General features: G+C 35.9%; 1 pseudogene; it reads left to right on the top strand.

Moving 5' to 3' along the window:
• LOC136837153 (3'-5' RNA helicase YTHDC2-like) overlaps positions 1-6,673 on the top strand; it is a 1,085,270-nt pseudogene extending 1,078,597 nt beyond the window's left edge.
• The last annotated feature ends 9,107 nt before the right edge of the window (positions 6,674-15,780 follow it).

Raw genomic sequence — 15,780 nt, forward strand, 5'->3', positions numbered from 1 at the left:
CTTCCTAACTTTACCACTGCCCTGGAAGTGAATATGAGGAAACTCCCTGAATCTTCTAAAACTGCCTTGGCTGCAGTTGCAAATACTCTTATTGTTGGTTTCTGTAAGGACTGGTTTTATCTTTTCATGGTTTGACACCTCAGGACGCAAAGAAAAGCATTAGAGGGCTTCAAGAGGTTGCTCCCAGTGTCACCCTACAGTTGTAGTCCTCCCAATACTTTTCAGTAGTATGAGATAATCCCAAGAAAGGTCCAAAAAGAGATTTAATTAGGCCTATATGAAAAACAGAGACCTGGAAGAATGGAAAGATTTTCTAAGGAAAGTCAGGGCATTAGGGAACAACCAGAAGTATATTGGTCCCAGGAGGCAATAACAGACACATGGATTAAAAGGAATAAACGGGTATGGTAGGCCTTTAAAACTCCAGAGAAGTACATTTGGCAAAGTGGGGGACAATGCCTATATCGCCATGTAGGAGCTGATAGGGTATAAGAGAGAATATTTTAGGAAATATTGTATTATTGGTCTAAGCGGTAGTTTAGACCAAATAGCGTAGTATTAGATATAAACAGTATGCTAGGCTTAATAATATAACCTAGTTTTTACGACACGGTAGCCTGTCTGTAAGGCTAAATACTAGTGGGGTTCTTTTGTAGCCTATGTCCTTAAAGGTGATGTAAACCTAGACCAGGCAGTAGCCTAACCAGATTAAGTATGAAACCCTTTTTTAAGGGAGTATCCTACTATAGTATTAGCCTAAAACAGTAGCTCAAATTAAATAAAGCAGTGGCCAAATATCAGATAAAAGGTTAGTCTCGGCCAGATAAAATAGCAAACTAGATTATAAGAGGGTTCTTTCCTGAATAGTTTATATCCTTAAGTGTTTTAAATAAGCCTAGAATAGGCAGTGGCGTAGAATAGGTTAAGCAAGAACCCTCTAAGAAATCCTTTATTCTTAGCCTAATGTAGATGATGCTTGAAGCAACCCTAAACCATATAAAACAGTAGCTTGGGTTAGTTAAACAAATTAGTTTATAGCAATTAGTCTGAATGGAATGACATTCAAAATCAAATTTCACATAGCCCTTGCAAAGGGAACCTAACAGTGTATAAGTAATACAGCCATACATTGGTGTCAAAACTAACATAAATCTTAGAGGGTTTAATTTAACATAGATATTAATTAAAATATATTACAGCTACACATTTGTAATCAAATTAGTATGTATTATTGAATATACTATCTATGTAAGGGACTACAGACAATTAGTACTGACTAGTGTCTAATAAGAACTTGTTTTATATCACTACAGGGTTGCCATTATGCAGGACCCTCAGCTCAATTGTTCCACAGCAAATTGCCCAGTTTGTTTTTTTCCCAGTGGGTATGGCTCATACCACCTGCCATGAGCATAGTCCTGGTAAAAAACAAAGAAAGTTTGGTTGGTCACCAGATATGTGCAAGATTTGTAGTATGCTCTTGGCAGCAAGTTTTAAGGACAAAACAGCTCGTTTTAAGCTGTCTTTATGGGTCCACGGGTTCGGTAGGGGTGAGGAGGGGCGAGATTATATCTTTCCGGCAGCAGATATTTAACCCTCTCTCAGAACAAGATCTATGTTTGGGCCAAAACCCAGTAACATCAGTCCCCAGTACCTCCCAGCCTAATCCCATGGAGGAAGTAGAGGGATCTTTATATGGAGGGTGATTCTTAATAATGAACGTGAAGTGGACATTGCCACTGAAATGGCCCTGCTGAACCCAGAAGGATTAGGGACGCAAATTTCAGCTAACCATGGGAGAAACCTTCCAGAAGGAATTCTATCCCCCATGCAGCTATAAGATGCTGAAGAGGATCTTTCCCCCCAAAAAGGGATGCTAAGATCCACCTAACCCCGACTGAAATGACTACATTTAAAGAGGGGTATAGTAACTCACCCAGGACTTCTGCCGCTTGGTTAACAAGTAGTTACAGTTCAGTTGTTGAAGCTCAGTCAGATTGGGCAAGCTTTCCCGAAATGGATACACAGTTTGCGGCATTTGATCAATTCTGTAAGGAAATAATGAGTAACATCAAAGATGTCCTTGCCACAGAACAGCAGTATATGAGGGACATGATACATAATTCCAAAAAGGAAATTAAAGAAATTAAGTCAGCCATGTACACCCCAAAGTGTAAAAGTTTTGCATCCTGTAACCAAAAAGTGAGAGTGGATACAAATTCTGCCCAAACTAGGTCTAATGTTAGAATTCTGACTGGAAACAACAAAATGGCCAGTTCAGACTACAAACTTCAGATCAAAACATAATAGAGGCTTCAACACTCACCTCTGATGACACTTGGTGAGTCGCTTCAATGTGCATTTTCTCTCCTGATGTTTAGTATATAATTAATGAAAGAAAAACTACTGTATTATCGAAGTTGTACATGTAGAGTTTGGAGACAGGGCAGCATCCCCTAATACAAAATGGCACCCGGTACCACCATCACCAGACATGGAGAAACCACTAAAAAAAAAGGTTCTCTTACGTGTGCCCATAGCATAAAAGCTATAGAAGACACCCTTTACCAGGTCAGTGGAAAATGGATCTCTGCTTCCATTTTGAATAAGTCCCAAGTTGCTCACCAAGTAGCCCCAGCCTTCTGTCCCTTCACTTCCTAAATAATTAACCATGTGAAGGCAGATTTTCAGAATTTTGTAGTTACTAGAAAACGAGAGACAGTGACAGTATTAAAGCCATTTGCCATGGTCATCCTAGTTTCGAAAAATTCCACCAAGGAATGGGCAACACTTCAACTCCCTTTTGAAAGGAAAAAGCTCCCTTTAGATATAGCTATTCAGCGGTTTGGGACCCCTATGAGAAGAATCTCAGAGGGAACAGCCTCAACAGAATTTCATGCCAGGATCCACTTCCTTAGTGCTATAACCTCTACCACCTTGCTGGAATTTGCCACCACAAGGGTTCCAGAAGATTCCAGAACAGTTTTTGCTGCTGTGACCAAAAGTCTTATGAGAACCCTATGGGAAGCACTCTATGACTTTCTAGAATGACACAAAAAATGCGAATGGAAATGGAGAGCTCCAACAAGTCACTCCCCAGTGTGACCTCATTATTACACTAACCTCTTCTGTACAGACCTGCTTGAGGAGTCTGTTGTGGCTCAGCTTGATGCGCAAGCCCGCCAACAGAATTGTACAGTGTACACTCTTCTGGGGAAAAGGGAATTCAGGAAACAAAAAACCTGAAATTTCTCTTTACGCAACCCAAAAAAGGCTCACTATGATAAAAAATCATATAAGCCTTCAGTCACCCCCAAAAGTTTTCCGCAAAAGCAGGTAGGTGGTCAGAAGGAACAACTCCCTACAAAGGAACAACAACAGCAAGGACATCCTTTTCACAAGGTCCAAAGAAGGGGAAAAGGAAAAACAATACCTGGAATGCCTGTCAGTGGCAAAGACAGAGGAAGAGGCAGTTACCAATAGGAATTGTATGGTCGGGGGTCGGCTTCGACGACACCATGGGCAATGGAAGTCTTCCCCTTGGGGACATAGCACTATTTTCAACGGGCTGGGGTGGAAGTGGTCTCATCCCCCCCTCCTTTAAAGGGGTTCTTCCAAAAATTCTCTTATATACCATTTTGAAGACAAACACCTTGCAGTTACAACTATAATGGTTTACAAGGCATCATTAACAGAACCCTTACTTGATGGATTCAGTATTGACTCTGGTATAGAAATTGTTACTTCTCTTTTGCGTTCTTTTGCGCTACAAAGACATGCTCCCGTAAGGCTTCCAATTACTTCATCCCTGAACAAGGTGCTTAGATTTCTATCAACCACTCAATTCATCGGACCCAATACAGCCACAACACATATGCTGCAAAAGGAGATCTTCTTGATTGCGTTAGCATCAGGAGCTCGTATTAGTGAGCTGGGCTCCCTGATACATCATGTATACAGCTGACCATCAATTATTGTCTCCTGGCCCATCATTCCTGGCCAAGAATGAGAATCCTTTAAGAAGGAAATCTATTTCTGATAAGAAAACTAAATTTAGCAGACAAAACATTATGCCCTATTCGAGCACTCAAGGTTTACCTAGATGTCACAGCAAACATCCCAGAAGGCCTGACTTTCGTACACCCTAGCACAAATAAAACCACTCTCTCTACAAGGGCTGAGAATAATTTTAGTGTCCCCCATTAAAAAGGCAAATCCAAACTCCTTTCCTAGGTCACATGATATTAGGAAAGTAAGTATGTTGTTCGCCTTCTTCAGAAATGTCTCTTGAAAGAAGTCTCTGAATGTACAGGTGGTCATTAGAGACAGTATTCTTAAAACATTATTGCCATGAGTTAGAACAAATTTGATTACACTGTATATCAGTAGGTGGTGTGGTCAGTCCTAACCCCATAGGCACTACAGTGGAAAACCTGGGGTCTCCTTGACGGGTGGGTATGCTAACTATCACTGGTTAAGGTGTGACAAGACTGCAACCAAACCCAGCATGCTTAGGTAAGTCCCTGTAAAACTTCACCCTAACACATAAGTTCATGTTTAGTTTTTTGTTCTTTGTTACCAAAACCTGAGGGGTATTTGGAATAAAGACTGGGGCTTGAAACTTGTGGCATGACCTCGGATCAGAAATTTTTTTCTCTGGGTGTGTTGGGATTAAAATTTGAGGGCTTAAGCCTTTTCATCACCTGTCAATTTCTTTGTAAAGCTCCTTAATGATGAAACAAGTAACTACACTATCAAAAAACAAGTTTTGACATAGGAAAAACCTATTTTTGGTAGTCGCTGTTGAGTCATCAAAACCCTCCCATTTCCCTGACGAAAAGGCATGGGATTTGGGCAAGGGCTCACCCTGCATTGACCAACAGAAAGTAATGGTTTCTTGGTCCCCGTTTGGGTCTGTTTGTTGACAATATGGTGGACTGTGCATGCACATTAATCTCTTCTTCTTATAGTGGGTTTTGACAATGGAAACAACCATGGTACAGCTTCGCTGAAGATAAGGGAAGGTGCCCTCTTATCTTTGAGTCCATTACATACTCCATAACGTATTATAGTGTTTATCACTGACACATACCCGGCCACGAGACCAACTAAAAGAGAATTCTTTGATATTAGTTTGGTCACCATGGAGCTCTGGTAGACCATGGAAGGGTAACTCATTGAGGACTCAACAGCAACTGCCAAAAATAGGTTTTTTCCTACGTCAAAACCTGTTTATTACCGGGAAATTTATGCATGGAGCTATAAAAGTGCTTAAGAAAAAGATTCATATATGTTGCCTGCCCAAGCCCTTTTAGCACACCTTAGCCATTGCGTTTGTGCTTTCTACTCTGCAAAGAAATTCCAGGGTCACAAAGTGTTCCTCCCTTCAGTATGGATAAATACTTATACCATATTTTTTGTCAGCCATATAATTTCAAGACATACTTTACTAACAGGATCTCACTCCATTTTTTTAACCTGGTCACTTTCTGGAGCTGTGGGTTCCTAACTTTTCTTCCTAGGAGTTCCCACTCATTTCTTCAGGTGCATCATCTTCATTATAGGATATCAGCAATTCAGATTACTCTCACCTAAATTGCTATTCCAGTTATGTTTAAAGTTATTGATTAGTGATGAAACAAATAGTAAAAAAAATTGTGCAAACCCTTTAGTTGCAATCAAGAGTATCTACCCCAACTTCACTTCTCTCTTGCAGCTGTTGACACTGCACATTAGGTGAGACAGTCAGCCACAAAAGACCTTGGGTAACCATATGAGTGTGTGCCAACATACTAGGACCAGCAGGTCTTCTACATTTTTTTACTATTGAGGATTGAAGTCCCTAGGATTCGTGCAACACGGTTTATGTCAAAAGTAATGGGTTTGTGTTGAAAAATTTAGTTCTTAGGAAATTACTTTTAATGCTATTGCAATTCATTAATGTGTTCATCGTTTAACTATTATATTTGATTTCAGGAGGTTGAAAGCTCTGTTGGAGAACAGTTAATTCGACTTTGGGATAAGGGCAGTGGCAGTGGTGGTAGTAATGGTGGAAGTGGGTATAAAGGCAACAATGCATATATGGTTGGAGGTAATGGAGGTCCACCAATGATGCATGACCCCCCAGGACCACCTCCTCCACGACATCCCTTGCATCCCCCACCTCACCTCGGGCCAGTGCATTCTCCATTTCATCATCCATTTGGCAGAAATTATGGAAATGGGTATGGGTATGGTGGTGGTAATAGTAGTGGTGGTGGAGGAGGAGGAAGTGGCGGTGGTGGTGGCGGTTATCGAGGTGGCTATAGAGGTGGATATAGAAGGTAAAGTGATGCAATCGTGCCGGAGTAGTTATTTTTGAGAAAAAGTATGTTTCATCCAGAGCCAGATTCTTAATAATGCAAACATTGAACAGTGGTGTGCAGTAGTGGCAATTTAGCATTTACAGTCTTCAGAGCACAGCCATCATGAAAAAATTGATTTGATACTCAAAAAAAGGTTTGATATATAAATATGATTTAGATACATTTGAACACTTTTAGTATAAGTTTGATATTAGAAGATTAAAGATATACTCTACTGTTAAATGAATCTGGATTCTTGTCCTGTATTTATTGATTTGGTTACTGTACTTCCCTTAATGTAATTTTGAAAAATTATTTTTTAAGATGCTCACTGACTTTTGTTTTTTCTCATTTAGTTAAGACTATTATTTTTTTAAAATTTTGATGTTTGTCACAAGAAGCAGTGGATGTTCCACATGGAGTACCAATTAGCTTTAGCTTAGAAAGTAATATGAAGCACTATTTTTCATGACTGATAGCATGACAGATTTAAAACGAAATCTTCACAGTAAAAGCCTTCCATTGTCCTGAGACAGTTAGATGCTCATTAGCTGCAAGTTTTGTTCTCACATGTTGGTCTTCGGTTATCTTATTTTCCTGAACTGTCTTGAGGTATGTGAAGGTGAATCGAGCTTTTAATAGGATTGTAGTACAGTACTTGGATGGATACATAATAGAAAAAAAAGAGTTGGTTCATTTCTCTGGCGATTGAGAGAAATGTGTACAATCCTGTTTCCTTTGATTCAGAGATCCATTATTGAATCTGTCGTATGGCAGGGAAAAGCAAATGCAGATTCATCTGTGTTGGAGGAGACATTGAGTCACTATAATCAGAAGCCGTAATGAACTAGAGTAGTAAATGAAAAGTAGGATTAGGAAGTATTCAAGTTGATCTGGCTGCTTTTACCCTGATAGCCAAACCTAGAGAAAGGAAAAGGAGATAAAATAAGGAGCAACTCCTCATAAGTTCGGTGGAAAACAGTTATGACAACATTGGTGGAAGAATGAACTCTCTTGGTGCTTGATATACCATCAGAAGTATGGAGGGCAGTTCCCTTGCACAGACTTTTAGGTACGCTTCCCCATAGTGGCAATCATACTTGCCTAAGAGAGGGGCTATGAAGAGTTAGGATAGGAGTTGTCTAATTTACCTTAATCATGCCCTTGATTTCCTTATCCTGCTAGTCTCAGAATGTTAGTCATAGGTTTTATGGCTTACAGTTTTATCCTGTTTGAAGGATCTTGACATTGAACCATTATATTATGGTTGGCATTACACCCTTTTCCTTGTTGGTTCAAAACTATGTGCAGGGTTATTAAAAGGTTGTTCATATTAATAAAAGGTTCTTTATGGCATAATGTTGTCATGGATGAGTTTAGGAATTACTTGAAGTCATGGTAGAACTGTAAGGATAAGCTGGAACTAAAAGTTGAGCTGTATTGGGAGATTCAGTGCAGCCTTGTGAGTTATTGGAGTATTCACTGAGTTATACTTTCTGCTTTTGAATAGTACCTGATAAATGAAATGCCAAAGAAATCCCAAGAGTCGAGATTAAGATGGTTTTGGCACCTGATGAAGGGAAGAGGTGATGCATGGCATGTTCCAAGAGAGATCATGGAAATGGAAGTGCAAGGGACACAAAGAGGAAGAAAGCATAAGAGAAGATGGAGAGACTGCATCCAAGTAGATAGGATTGTTTTTAACATGCCCTCTGCAGCTGTTTCTGTCTTGTGTCTTCCCTTCATTTATTCCTTTGTCTCTCCTGTCTACTTGAATGCAGTCTCTCCATCATCTCCAAGGCATTCCTCTTCTTTGTGACCCTAGTGCTTCCATTTTCATGACCTCTCTTGGAAAATGCCATGCATCACCTCCTCACCTCATCAGGTGCTTAAATCATCTTGACACTTGGGCTTTCTTTGACACTTCTGTAACTCTTGCTGATTTTGTGATGTGTTAATTTTTATATCCTTTTTGTCACCCCACTCATCTGTGTGAGCCCCTGCATTTCTACTACATCGTAATTCGCTTTATTTTCTTCAGTGGTGTTGCTTCTTGCCCATATAAGACAGCAGGTCCCACCACCACCATTTTCACCTTGCCCTTCAGCTCAGTAGGGTCCCTTGTCACAGAACACACCTGACACTCCATGCTGATCATTCCATCTGGCTTCAATCCATTGGTTGACCTCCCTAATCTTATCACCCACCACTTGTTATCAAACCTAGGTACTCAAACTTGAAGATTCTTTAATATTAGCAAATCCCAGTTTAATTGTTGTTTGCCAAACATCATCCATACCATTAGTCTTACGTTCAGTCTTTGTTTGATTATTCTTCCTCCCACTACTGTACTCTAACACATATCTTCACTTCTAGCTGTCTCTCTAGCTCCTCTCTAGTTTCTGCAATCAAAACAGTTTCATCAGCTTGGAACATACACCAAGGGTGCTCATCCCTTACATCTTTGGCCATTACATTCAGCATGACAGTAAACAAGAACGTGGCTCAGTGCTGATTGCTAGTGCAGTCCCACTTCAACCTGGAAGCTGGTAGTCATCCCGACAGTACTTCACAAGCTGGTTGTTGCATTTATAATATTTCACTAATTACTCCAACAAATTTTTTAGGTGCATCCTAGTTTCTCAGAATTCTCCACACATTTTGTTTAGGTACTCTGTCTTGTACTGTTGTGGGTTTATAGTGACTATATCAAGGGCCCACTGCTTCTCTCTGTACTCCTCCAGTACCTGGTGTACAGAGCATATTCCATCAGTTGTACCAATCTCTTTCACAAAGCCTAGTTGTTATGTTTTAATCTTGACCTCCTGTCTAAATCTTCCATCCTTAATTTTTTCAAATGTTTCCAGAGTATGGGCCTTTGATTTAATTCCTCTATAGTTGCAAAGCCCAAACTTTGCATGTCTTCTCTCTCTTTCCTTTTCCATAATTTTTATCATTAATTCCCACGGTGTCTTCCATGTCCAAATAAGTATACTATCTGGCCTGGTAGTTTATCAGTCTTCATCTTTCTGAGAGCTTCCTTTATCTCTCCTCTCGTCATTCCATTCCAAAATTTAGGCTTTCATCTCCCCTTATGAATCTAATTCTTTCATATAGTAAGTTTCAAAATACTTCTTCCATCAGTTCATAATGTCTCTCCTTTCCTTAGCACTTTTCCCTCAGCTCCTTTGATATGTTTTATATGGGTTTTGTCCTTTGTGCTGTTGTTTATTGCTTAGGTTAGCTGAAAATCTTTCCTTTGCCTTCTTTTATTTCTAAATCTTGACACAACTGTTAAAATGCTTCCTCTTTGGCTTTTGTTACTACATACTTGGCTTCCTTATTCCTTTCCTTTTGATATTTGCATCTTCTTCCTGCTATGTCTCTTCCCATTTCTTCTTGCTTCATTTTTTCTTTTTGTTGTTACTACCTTCTCCCAAGATATCTTTATCATGTCCAAGCATGATATCCGCTGTCTGTTTGCGCCATGCATTAATGTTACTTGTCTCTTGAATGATCTTTTCCAATACAGTATCTTTAAAACACCTTCCAAGGTCAGGCTCTCGTAACTTGAACCACTTGATTATCTCTACCCCTTGCGTTTTCCTCTTAGGTATTTTTTTTATTGTCAGTCTCAAGTCCATAACTACTAAATGATGTGCAACTACAAAGTCCTTAAGGATGACTTTGCAGTCTTTCAGCTCCATTAGATATTTTCTTTTGCACAATAGGTAATAAATTTGATCAGATCTTGTGTTGTTGTCGTAAATGATCAGGTATTCTGGTCACTTATAAAAGAAGGTGTTCTCTGTTCTTATGTCAGACAATACTGCAAAGAATTCTATAGCCTAATATTAGTGAAAAATAGAGACAATGGAAAAGGGCCCCTAATTACAGCCAATTTTTACAGAATGAGTTTTCCAAGATGCTGGCAACTGGTTTTGGTCAGGTACCTATTGTTCATTTTGGTTCGTGGAAGAAAACAAATATATTTGTTTCATGGAATAAAAAAAAGTGCAAGCAGTAATCAGTCAGGTCAGATTTCATTATTATCAGTTGTATTTTAGTACAGTAATTTCAAGTGGAGGCATAGTGTAAAACATAATTTAACAAAATACATATCTTTTTAGCATTTCACTGGATTTTTTCCCATAAGGATATTTATAATACTGATCCATGTACCACTGGACTGTATGACATTATCTTGGCACAAATGATGACCCCAAAGATTGAAGTGGCATTATTTTATTGTAGTACAATAATCCTTCAATTATCTGGATGCACATTATCTGGACACTACCAGACCTCAGGGATGAAAGATACATATATATATATTATATATATATATATATATATATATATATATATATATATATATATATATATATATATATATATATATATATATATATATATATATATATATATATACACTGTATATATACATTATGTGTATATATATATAAGTATATATATATATATATATATATATATATATATATATATATATATATATATATATATATATTATATATATATATATATATATATATATATATATATATATATATATATATATTCAAATATTAATGTAAACACAGCAAATTATCGATAAAATGTTAGATATAAAAACCTCAAAATCACAAAACAGCTTACTGATAAAATGTTAGAGTAAAAACCCTCAAAATCACAAAACAGCTTACTGATGTAAACATACTCTCTCTCTCTCTCTCTCTCTCTCTCTCTCTCTCTCTCTCTCTCTCTCTCTCTCTCTCAGTATACATATTTCACTTACAGTATCCATTTACCATATATACTCACTTATCATGTGACTTTTGAAGACCTAATTTGGAAGCTAATTTTAAGGGGGTTGCATCATACACGAAATATATGTATGTAATATTCACATATTAGTATTGTATTATAAAAGACAAACAACGAATATGCATCTTTTCGGTGGATCTTTTAAAAAGTTATGCTTTACTTCACTGTATCCAATAATATGGTATGTATTATCATATTAATATTGTATTATAAAATACAAACATAGCGATCAGTGTTTTGGCTTGGAAATCAGCTGAGGGCAATTACAAGGTAAGTTTATTTTGCCGTATTTAACTCAATTCAGAAATTTTCTTGCTTGCAGTTAGCTTAAATGAATTTTTAGATACTCTATATGGGACAAGGTTATTTTTCATTTTGAGTCAAAATATGACATAAATTTGTCTGGTTGTGAACTAAATTGTTATTTTTTCATTAATAGATGGTGTTTGGGGCACGTTGTTTGTGTAAAAATTCAACAGACTCCATTTGCTATTTTCACTAATTTTGTCATAATACGAGTGTTACATATTTATCTTTTTTGACTAAAATACTTTTCCCTCCAATGTTATTTATGGTCGAGCATATCGAAGGTTGCGGGAGTTTCATGCGTGTTACTAATGCACAAAAATTTATTGTCATTAGCAGCTTGAACATTGTTTTCTCAGCATTAACTACAATTTGCAGCTTAAATTTAGCAGTATATTTCTTGCTGATCTTTTCTCCATAGTGAATAAGGGTATAATGTAAAATTATATCAGTCCTGTTCTACTTAACGTCATCTGTAACATAATAACAGTAATTTTTTTACTATCATACGATGGTTGAAATGCAAGCAAAACAGCTGTTGTCATCCAATTCGGTTGTTCATAGCAAAACAGCTGTTTCTCATTTGCTTGTTTATGGCTGTACCCGTTTACGCAACAAGTATAACATTACTAATGGTACTTTTATCTTTCTCTTTTACTTTTTTAACATATTTAACTAGAAGATGGGATACCTAAAGAGATGGAGGAAAAGAGGTTAGTCTTTTGTAATTTGGTCTTGCAAAAAAGGAACTCGCATAATACATTAGATGCATGATAAAATCATATTTTAATGGTGAAAATTTGTGGGTCACACGATATGCAAGATTGCTCATTACACGAGTATATATGTATCTACTGTATTATTATATTGATCTGCTATCATCTGGTATGTATAAAAGAATGATCGTCCCAACATTTGTAATTGTTTTTACCGATGTAAACATAATATCAGTTCTCTCTCTCTCTCTCTCTCTCTCTCTCTCTCTCTCTCTCTCTCTCTCTCTCTCTCTCTCTCTCTCTCTCTCTCTCTCATACAGTAATTCATATCTCATTAAAGGGTATGTACAGGCAGTGAGAGATATAGAACTGAGGTGGTAGGCACAATTAGCTGACTGAAAATGGCTGGGCAATCAGTTTTTTATACATATTTTTATACATATACATAGTAGATCAATGTAATAATATAGTATAAATGGATTCTGGAAGTGAAATAATGTTGTATTGATATTTTGCTGTGTTTACATTAATATTAATATTTGAAAATTAATAAATCATTGTAACATGTACATACATGTGCACACACTCATTCATATGTGTCATGAACTTCTTGGAGTTTTCACACATGGCTGTAAGCCATATGTTTTTAAGGGTAATGTTGTAAGATGACTTTGAAATTATACTAAAAGGTTTTAGGATGATAGTTTAAGGTATATTTGGTCTTTGAAGTTTTAAGATAGGGAGTTAAAAGCATATTTAGAGGGGGCACCAACTTAACATGGATTTTTGCTTAACGTGTGGTCCCTAACCCATACCATTATGGGGATATATATATATATATATATATATATATATATATATATATATATATATATATATATATATATATATATACATATATATATATATATATACATACATACATACATACATACAGGCAGTCCCCGGTTTACGATGGGTCCGGCTTACAACGTTCCAAGGTTACAACGTTTTTCAATTGTATTCATCAGAAATTATTTCCCGGTTTACGACGCATGTTCCGGGCTTACAGCGTGTCGTACGCTGATCCGACGGAAGAAATATGGCTCCAAAACGGCAGAATAATCAAAATTTGGAGTCTTTCTTGATGAAAAACTCAATAAAAATGCAGTTTACATTGTTTCCAATAGACCCAAAGCATTAAAAGTAGGGTTTTCTTAGGATATTTTACGATTTTTCAGTTTACGACGATTTTCAGTTCGCGACGTCTCGTAAAAACGGAACCCCCGTTGTAAACCGGGGACTGCCTGTATAGTGATACAGGGAACAGGGAAATACTCCAGGAAACATATCCAGGGAAGACGGATGAAAACCACACATCACAAGGCTGTCTTTTTTTTTATTTTATAGCCAACATTACGTAATTGTCTACGAATCAAATCATGAGGGATGTGTATAAGAAAAGATAAAAAAAAAACAATTATAAGTATAGTCTTAGAGTACATTTAAAACATTACAGTAAGAATGAAATAAATAAAAATAAAAACACAACCAACCTAGAGGTGAGAAAGTAAGGAACTAAATGGAAAGAAACCACCACAATAAGGAGTTAAGCTAAATACAGTTGACAAGCGGACGTATGAGTATTTAAGGATGGTACAAGTTATTTTATAAATAACAACTCTAAGATTGTTAAATCATGAGGGTTGGCAGTATGACCGATGACACTAAAATCTTTGTTCTCAATGTAGGTTTTACATTGTTTTGAATCGTTCCTGATATTGGAGTGTCCTGGGTTCGAGATTCTGCTACCTGTGTGGAAACTAACTCCTCGATGTGAATCTTAGTGTCGTTATTTATAAAACAACTTGTACCATCCTTAAATACTCATACATCTGCTGGTCAATTGTATTTACCTTAACTCCTTACTGTGTTGGTTTCTTTCCATTTAGTTCCTTACTCTCTCAACTCTAGGTTGGTTGTGTTTTTATTTTTATTTATTTCATTCTTACTGTAATGTTTTAAATGTATTCTAAGACTGTACTTATAATTGTTTTTTTTTATCTTTTCTTATGCACACCCCTGAAGATGCAATTCGGTAGATAATTACGAAACGTTGGCTATAAAATAAAATAGACAGCCTAGTGATGTGTGGTTTTCATCCATATATATATATATATATATATATATATATATATATATATATATATATATATATATATATATATATATATATATATATATATATATATATATATATATATATATATATATATATATATATATATATATATATATATATATATATATATATATATATATATATATATATATATATATATATATATACATATATATATACATATACATACACATATATATATACACACACACACACACATACACACACACACACACACACACACAGGCACTCCCAGTTAACAGCAGGCTCGGTTAACAGCAATCCAGTTGTATGGCGCCAATACATACTTAACAGAGGTGCCGATAACTGAAAATCGGCGCTTTTCTGCGCCGATAACCCCCGAAATTGCCGATTTTCGGTTATCATCACACCCTCAGAAACAGAACCCTGCCGATAACTGGGGACTGCCTATATATATATATATATATATATATATATATATATATATATATATATATATATATATATATATATATATATATATATATATATATATATATATATATATATATATATATATATTATATATATATATACCTTCATAATATATATATATATATATATATAGGGAATATATAAAACAGCTTTGAAGACAGCATATCTAGAAAAATATATACTCCATATATAATATATAAATATATAAAAATATATATATATATATATATATATAACGGACACCTGGAAGGATATATCATATAAATACCAAGGTCATATATATGGAGGTCACACAGGAGGAGCTAGGCAATTATAGGATTAAAGGAACACAGCAAACAGATATAAAGACAGCATATCTAGAAAAAATCGTATGCTCATTAGCAAGGATACTTGATAAAAAGCGGACTGTTTGTCCAAGAAAAACGGAACCTGGAATAAAAATCAGAGAGATACCAAGGTCACAGTTTGAATGGAGGTCACACAGGAGGAGCTATATAATATATAGGATTAATATATACCCATATATATATATATAAATATATATATATATATATATATATATGCTCATTTATCACATCACTTGATATATACAATCAGAAAGTGGACTCTTTGTCCAAGAAAGCTTGTAACATATTTTTACTGAATAAAAACCACCGTCCGTGAGATCGAGATCACCACACTAACCAGTTTGAATGAGGTCCTTTTCCTACGGACGTAGTATCACCTATATATATATATATATATATATATATATTTATATATATATATATATATATATATATATATATATATATATATATATATATATATGTATATGTATGTGCTTGTGTATATATATATATATATATGCATACATACATACAGTAATACCTCAATCTTACATGCTTCAAGTTGCGCAAATTCACAGACATGTGACCTTGTCATTGGAACCTAACTAATTGGCATATGCGATTTTTTCACACGACACGTGATA

Source organism: Macrobrachium rosenbergii, chromosome 58 (assembly GCF_040412425.1).
Source record: "Macrobrachium rosenbergii isolate ZJJX-2024 chromosome 58, ASM4041242v1, whole genome shotgun sequence".
NCBI classification, from domain to species: Eukaryota; Metazoa; Arthropoda; class Malacostraca; order Decapoda; family Palaemonidae; genus Macrobrachium; species Macrobrachium rosenbergii.